This window comes from Suricata suricatta, chromosome 2 (genome assembly GCF_006229205.1).
Source record: "Suricata suricatta isolate VVHF042 chromosome 2, meerkat_22Aug2017_6uvM2_HiC, whole genome shotgun sequence".
Lineage (NCBI taxonomy): Eukaryota > Metazoa > Chordata > Mammalia > Carnivora > Herpestidae > Suricata > Suricata suricatta.
In genome coordinates this window covers 130,724,555-130,732,512 of record NC_043701.1, presented here as the reverse complement: position 1 = coordinate 130,732,512, position 7,958 = coordinate 130,724,555, and the positions used below count along the sequence as shown (strand labels likewise).

Here is a 7,958-nt window from a genome sequence, read left to right as displayed (position 1 = left end):
TACTGGAGTTCTTGGCATCTAAGCTTACTGCCTTCCTCCTTTAAAAAAAAAAAAAAAAAAAGGGTTTTGGCTTGCACTAACTTTTTGGCTGTGTAAAACTGTCGGATATTTTCTCCAAAGACCACTGTTTTTTGTACCAGTATTTTTAGAAAACAAAAGACCGTCCAATTTTAATCTCCAGAAAGTCAGCAGTCTTTATAAGGATGTTTTTTCAGATAGCGAAAAGCAATCCTTTCCATTCTTTAGAAATTCAACAATATTGATATAAGCTTGCTTTATCTTTTGTATCGAGATTACATTTCTAAAAAATTATTAGGGGCATATAATCTAGGTATTGCAATCGGCCACAAAAATTAAAATCCACATATGTAGGCAAGTAATCTGTATATACCAGAAGGTGTCATGGGATCTGCCTTTGAAAGTAGTTTATAAATTGATCTCAGTCTCATATATTCTTTTATATTTTTAAATTAAAGTGCTTTAGAAATTCAGCCTTGTAATTAAGATAATGTTTACCATTCAAACCTTATCTCCTGAAAAAGAGCCTGCCAAGGAAATGGAAAAGGTATGAGCAACATGGATTGGGAAGATGTGGCCTCTTTAAATGGTAACAGCCTTTTTATGAGATTGTGAAAGAGGCCAATGACCCCTGAAAAACCCAACTGCAGGGGAGAAACCACTGAGTACCACCCAGCCAAAGAAATAGACAATCAGAAACAAAATAAGGGCTCCCACAAGATCCTAATTTTATCACCCAAGTCTCCACTGATGAAATGTGACCTTCTTTGTGATAAACTAAGTTATCCCCAGGGCTGAACTCTGAGAGGAAAGGCAGCAAGCTTTTTTTTTGAAATTTGGGGCGGGGGGGGGGGGAACAATGCAGTCCATTCTATAAAATAGGTTCCTATTTAAATATGGAGTTATCCCTACAGATCTCCTGAAATTTAGATGCCTTGTTAACCTGTACACATTATTAAATGTTCCATTTCCCCTTTTTTGGGTACTTCTATTTATTATAGAGTATTTAAGTCCTACGAAAAGGTATATTTACAACCAAAAACTAATTCCACTTACATTTTTCATTTCTGATGAAAATTGACATTTCATTATTTCTCAAAATCAGTTTTATTCTACCCTAGAATATATTCAAGGGTCTGAGTGCCACAGAGATAGCTAAAGGATAATATGATCAGAGCAGAAAATAAGAGAATAGTGTCTTTGTTATTAAATATAGATCATAGGCCCTAATTATTTGCAACTGATACTCTTATGTGGGTTCCTATTTTCCTGGAAGAGAAAATAAAATGAAACAAACAAACAAACAAAACCATCAACAATTGTGAGATGTAAAACATTAGTTAACAAATCTTTTCACCAGAGAGCACCACAAATAAAAATTATTTTTCCTTAAATATCCTTGTGATGTAGGGGGTTGGAGCAGTAGGCGATCCAAGAGGCCAACACATAATTTGAAACATGAAAGGACATGATGCCAGCCTAAAGTAGAGAGTGTAAGACTAAAGACAGAGGGAAGTGGCAGGAGCAGGCAATAAACATTGCCTGTGTAAGGACTGACTAATTATTCACAAGTAATTTAAACCTAACCTAACCAAACTGCTGAACAAATGGGATCAGGTATCCTCAATATTATTTGAGTTTACTAAGTACGCAATCTTTCCCTACAGAGGGCCTTTTTTATAATTATTGAAGTAATTCCCTGGTCTAGAAAATAAAAAGCTGACTTCCTGAACTGTATCAGTGGTCTCTGTAAAGGACAATATTGACAGCACCACGTCAGAAAATCCTCTTCCATCTACATCCCTCCTCCTTCTTCTGGATCTCCCAAAGTCCCCTGGGCAGGAAGTGGCTGAACTGATGTAATCATCCAGCCCGCATGTCAATTTAAAATCATATTGCAACCCTTCCCACTACCAGCAGTGGCCAAAAAAGTGGTGAGTATTTGCATTCATATGGCTGGAGGCAAAAGAAGCTCCGATTTCAGAATCCCTCCATTCAGCTCCTTAGAATTTAAAGGCTACTGCACTTGACTGAGAAATACAAGACTTGTAATATTTCTTTTAAAAAGCACCACCTGACTTAGTTTCCTCTAGCAACTAAGTTCTACATCTAAAGGAAGAGGAGGTGGGCGGGCTGCTTGCAGTTCCTAGATAGTCTTCTACCACAGGAAGTGTGAGAGCCCTCTGCACAAGGAAAGGCAGTTCAAGGAAACTCACTAGAATGCCAGCAGATTTAGTCAAAGGCTCCTTCCATATGTAAAACACCCCTGCTGCCCTGCAGAGAGCAAGAAAAAAAGGCCTAAGAGAGCCACAGAAAAGGGAAAGGAGAAGTTAAAATGGAGATGGAATGATTCTTCCAAAAACAAGAAAAGTATAAAACACATTGGGAACAGTAAAAAGCATTAAGAAGGAAGAAAATGTCTAAAGGGGGAGGGGGCAAAAAAGTAAGGGTAAATTTATTAAAACTAGTATGTAAAAAAGGATAACCAGGATCAAAACACTGAAAACTAAAGGTAGAAAGACCTAGGGTGAGAAGAAAGAAATTCAAGTGTGCAAGGAAAGAAAGATAGATGTAAAGAAAGAGTGGGGGAGGGGATGGACAAACCAGATAAAGAAGATTGGAGGGGGAAGAGAAACAAAGAGCAGAAACAGTGGTGATCCAAACCTCAGACCCATCAATTCTGGAAAACCAGAGCTGAGTGCCATAGTTAACTCGCATTATAATGGTAAGTGATGGTCGCAGAGTTGTAAATCTGAGCTATTAATCTGTGCAAAGAGAAAGGGACAGTGTATGCTAATAACTCCAGAATATCTTGATCCAGAAGTTTAACTGAAATCCTAACAAGGCTTTAAACACAATCAGAGGCTGACAACCAATCTATTTAAGATCCCTTACTCGGGGAGGGAAGTGTAAGCCAAAACTGATAAAATCAGGAAACACACCCCAAATCACAGTGCCTAAGTCTTTTCGTTTTCGGAAGTAATACGGACTAATCTCCAAACATCTCCTTATCTGCGCACCTATCTGCGTGCATCACCCTATAATTGAACTCATACATTCCTGATATGCTCTAAATAATGCTTGCCCTAACCGGTTAGCAAGCGCCAAATACAGAAGTACACATATATTTGGCATCCTGGGCCTAAAGAAGCCCTCGTCTTGATTTTACTTCATATTGTTGGAGGGGAGGGAGAGGGGAAGGTGAGCACATTTCGGTTCAGGGCCGACCCGAGGCTGCTGCCCTACAGCGCCGCCCTTCAACCCATCCGGGTGCGGTGCGCAACGCACCCGGCAGACACTAGATTGTGCACCTTATCTTTAACTCGCTCAAGGCACCTAACCTTTATTTCTTCATAAGCTTCATAAGTCATATGTATTCTTCGTAACGATTACGTATTCTGCAGCTCATCTGGTGCCCGAGAGTGGAACCGGGGAGAAGTGGCAAAGGGGTGACCTATGCAAAATGGTTAATTAGGGGAAATGACGAGTTGGGGGTGGGGGAAAGACTCCTAGTCCAAGCAGTATTTGTTCTCTTGGTGATATATTCGCTTTTATTGGGTCAGAAATGCGCCATTTGGGTCCCCATTCACGTGGAAGCCTACCGGGGCGGGTCGGTAACTCCCGTACCACTTCTAGTGGAACTGTACGGACTGCATATAGCCCTTCCAGAAGCTCTACCAGTTGAGGTTTGTGGGTGAGAAGGAGGGCCGGGAGGGAGGAAGAGAAGAGAGGGGAAGAGGGGGAGCGATCTAGCCCCGTCCCTCCAGGACACGTGAAGTGCCTGCGGCCCGGCCGGACCCGGCCCCTCCGGGGCGGCAGCGCGGGTCGGAGGCACCCACGGCCAGCTCCCGGATCCCGCCGCTGAGACTGACGCGACCGTAACGCCAGCGCGCTCCGCAACCCCCGGTGGCGCCCAAGAGAGGATTTCAAAAGCCATTCTGACAGAACATGAATTCTACTCCCTACCTATTCCCTACTTTCCGGATCGGTGTAACTCCAGTTCACCTCGGGTCAGCCTCTAAATTTCATCCATGAAGTTCCTTCCCCTAAATGCTCAGGGAGGGAAGTGCCAAGTTTCCCAATGAATCTGTCCCCTACACAAGCACGGGGGGGGGGGGGAGAAATCCTGTTTGGGGGTGCGCTCGATGGTGTGCCAGGACGGGCTCCCCACCCGCAACTTGCCCTAACTCTGGCTTCTCACCTTAAGGAGCCAGACCTCCGACTCTCCTAGGAGGCGCCTCAGTCTCCGGCACTTTCCAGGATCCCCGCAGGCACACTTGCCCTCTTCTAAGCCGGGTCTGCAGCGGCGCCCGAGGTCCGAGCCCGCGGCGCCCCCGCCCCCGCTCCCCCCATCCAGCGCCGCAGCTGGGCCTCGGGGGCTGGCGGCCGCGTCCTCCGGCCGGGAGCATTGTTTACCACCCGCAACAAAAGCGCCCCAAGCGGCTCGGGGCAGGGGGTCGCCGCGGGGAGCTGGCCCACCCCAGCGGACCCGGAGGACCGGCGGACGCCGAGCCCCAGCCCTCACCCAGCCCCAGACGAGTACCGCCCCTCGCACCCCCTTCCGGCCGCGGTGTGAGGGTCGCTGAAACCCTGCCCTCTGCCCCGGCCCCAACTCACCACTGGCCCGCTCCGGCTCCGAGGGCAGCGCGCGTGCCCCCTGCTCCGAGCCCGCACCAGCCCTCGGGTAAACTTTCCAACTCGCGCTGGTCCCCACAACTTGAGAGCCCAGGGCCTCGGCGGGCACGAGGGGCGCGAGCGGGCCCCGGGCGGACACCTACCCGCTGCCTGGCAGGGTCAGGGCCCGAGACCCCGGGGTGGGCGGCAGCTTCCCAAAGGTCCGCAGAGGAGAGGCAGGTAGAGTTGCATGACTGGGGCGGGGCAGGGGGCTGTCCCAGGGGGCAGACCCGGGAGCCGAGGGGCCACGGGCTGGGCGCACAAAGCGGTGCGGGAGCGGATTGCGCTGCCACTCCCCGCCAGGTCAGCCCCCCGGAGCAGTGGTGTCTCCCCGGGACAGACCTCGGGGAGTGAAGCAGGGGCTCTGCCTTTGCTGGACCCTGCACCGCCGAGCGAGAGTCAAAACGCGAGCTGGATTTACCCAAACTGGAGCTGGACTCCCCTCTCGACCCTTACCCCTCCCCTTAGCCCTCCTTTCTCATAACACCTTTTTTCCCCCCCAGGTCAAAGGAGAGTATTGGAACGGGAGGTGTTAAGGTTTTCTTGTCATTATCTTTTTTCGGAGGGACTCCTGGGCTGAGAGAAAAATTTTAAGGTTTCTAAATTGAATGTTTATAGATAGATCAAGGGGGTGCCAGATCAGAGATGACACAATTGAGCAATATCTGGGCTGCAGACTACGGTTAACTGCCCTCAACACCAAAGAGGCCAAAGGACAGTTGTGTTTCCTTGACTCAACCAACACTTGATGTCTGCAGAGGTCGTCATAACATTTTTGTTAGCTATTTGGCCTTGTATGTTGAGGGTGGTCATAGTCACTTTATGGATGAAAAATTGAAGGCATCAGAAGAAGTAAATTTTAGCATTAGAAGGAATAACCAGGGGCATTATGCCAAAATTAAGACTCACTGGGGCATTGGAACTTCTCCCCACCTGTTTGATGGCTGTTTCTTCTTCCAGCAGTCAGTCATTACACAGACAAGGAAATCCAGATCTTCATGGGCTCACCTTGGTAAGGAAAATGCTGTTCATAGAACTATCCTTCCTCCCAGGTCAAAACTTCAACTGTAGAGAAAGATTCATTCTGTCATTGCCTTCAACACCATTCTACCCCCATTCTGCACATAATATTTTGTTCTTGTTATACTTGCTTTAATATGCATAACCAGATTGTTCTTTTGAGACAGATTCCTAAGCTTTCAACCTTTCTCACTGATTGGTTCATTCAAATTTATTCTTGACCTAGGATACAGGTATAAGGAGATGAATAAAATTTGCCTCCTGCCCAAGAAGAACACGCGTTATGGGCTGGCAAGCAGAGCAAACTAACACCACAGTGTTTCCAAGGCTACAGTCAGATAAATACGTGAGCTGGAGAAAATTAAAAATATGGCATTTGAAATAAACCTTATCTGCAAAAAAAGGACTCTTCTCAATGTTTCAAAATGCCTAATTATTAATACCTTGTGAGAAACAATCTCCTAGGACTTAGATGAAAAGAATGTTGGAAGAGTTTGACTCCCCCAATTTGATTTCCATAAAGAACAAAAAAGAAAAAGCATTTTAAAAAGAACAAAGGGAAAAAGATTATCATGAAATAGCAATATCTTGCCATTTGTCAGTTCACCTAAATGATTAACATTAAAAAGTATTGAGTGAGGGGCACCTGGGTGGCTCAGTTGGATAAGCAACTGACTTTGGCTCAGGTCATGATCTCATGGTTCATGAGTTCAAGCCCTGCTTCAGGCTCTGTGCTGACAGCTCAGAGCCTGGAGCCTGCTTTGTATTGTGTCTCCCTCTCTTCTACCCCTACCCTGTTCGCACTCTGTCTCTCCTAAAAACAAATAAACATTAAAAAAAAATTAAAAAGTATTGAAATGGGGCACCTGGGTGCTCAGTTGGGTTAGCATCTGACTCTTGATTTTGGCTCAGGTCATAATCTCACAGTCATGATTTCATGGTTCGGATCTCAGAGTCATGATCTCAAGGTTTGTGAGTTCAGGGCCTGCAGAGGGCTCTACACTGAAAGCGTGGAATCTGCTTGGGATTTTCTCTCCCTCTCTCTGTTCCTCTCCCATGTGTTTTCTCTCTCTCTCTCAAAAAAAAAAAATTTAAGAATTTTTTTAAGTATTGAAATGGGAAAATCACACAAAGATGTAGAAAAATGTTCATAGTAACTCTCATTCTCTTCATTCCATAAATGTTAGTTGAATCCTTACTATGTGCCAGGCACAGTTCTAAAATCTGGGGAAGCAGCAGTGAGTAAAATGAAACCTCTGTCCTTGTGAAGCTTGCATTCCATCATGGTGTGGGGGTGGGGCTGAAAATGAAGAAAGCAAATAAACAAAATATATATATTGTGTCAGATGGGCATAGTCAGAGGGAGAGGGGAAAAACGGAAGGGGACAGGAAGTGAGGAGGAAAGCTGCAATTTTAAATATAACCATAAGCTCATCGAGTATGTTAAAAAAGATAAGGGAGGGAGCTGGGGGGATTTTAAGTGTAGGAAAGAACAAGTGCAAAGGCCCTGCAGGTGAGATTGTGTTTGTGGCAACACAATAGTTTCACTGTGTTTCACAACAGTAAGACTTTGTAAACCCTATGTGTCTGTCAGAAAAAAAGTATACATCACTCCCATCGGCCAATTCTGGGATAAAAGAGTTTGGAAAAAAGAGGTTTCCTTTGGAAAAACAAATTTGGGAGACACCAGCATGTAGATGATATTTACAACTACTTTGGTATCTGAGTCTTAATATCTCACTGAACAACATCAGTCCATTTCACCCTATCAGAAAAGGGGTCTGGGAGCCTGTAGGTGGCTCAGTCAGTTAAGCATCCAATTTCGTCTCAGGTCATGAGTTTAAGCCCTGTGTCAGGGTCTGTGCTGACAGCTCAGAGCAAGAAGCATGCTTCAGATCCTGTGTCTCCCTCTCTCTCTGCCCTTTCCCTGCTCTCTTTCTCTCTCTCTCTCAAAAATAAATAAATATTTTAAAAAAAGTTTTTTTAATCCTAGAGGAGAAAGCAGGCAAAAACCTCTTTGACCTCAGCCGCAGCCACTTCTTACTCAATACATCTCCGGAGGCAAGGGAAACAAAAACAAAAATGAAGTATTGGGACCTCATCAAAATAAAAAGCTTCTGCACAGTAAAGGAAACAATCAGCAAAACAAAAAGGCAACCATCGGAATGGGAGAAGATATTTGCAAATTACATATTAGACAAAGGGTTAGTATACAAAGTCTATAAGCAACTTATCAAACTCAACGC

General features: G+C 45.3%; 1 protein-coding gene across 5 annotated transcripts in view; it reads right to left on the bottom strand.

Moving 5' to 3' along the window:
* Nucleotides 1-5,024, bottom strand: part of TET1 (tet methylcytosine dioxygenase 1) — a 117,041-nt gene extending 112,017 nt beyond the window's left edge. For 2 of the 5 annotated variants that reach the window (XM_029931787.1, XM_029931789.1), the window contains exon 1: nucleotides 4,636-5,024. The gene's annotated coding sequence lies outside the window, so the exon portion shown is untranslated. Of the gene's footprint in view, nucleotides 1-3,359; nucleotides 3,442-4,219; nucleotides 4,301-4,635 lie in introns of those variants that run through there. The other 3 variants (XM_029931790.1, XM_029931791.1, XM_029931788.1) reach the window with 3 other exon arrangements.
* Between the last annotated feature and the right edge of the window lie 2,934 nt (nucleotides 5,025-7,958).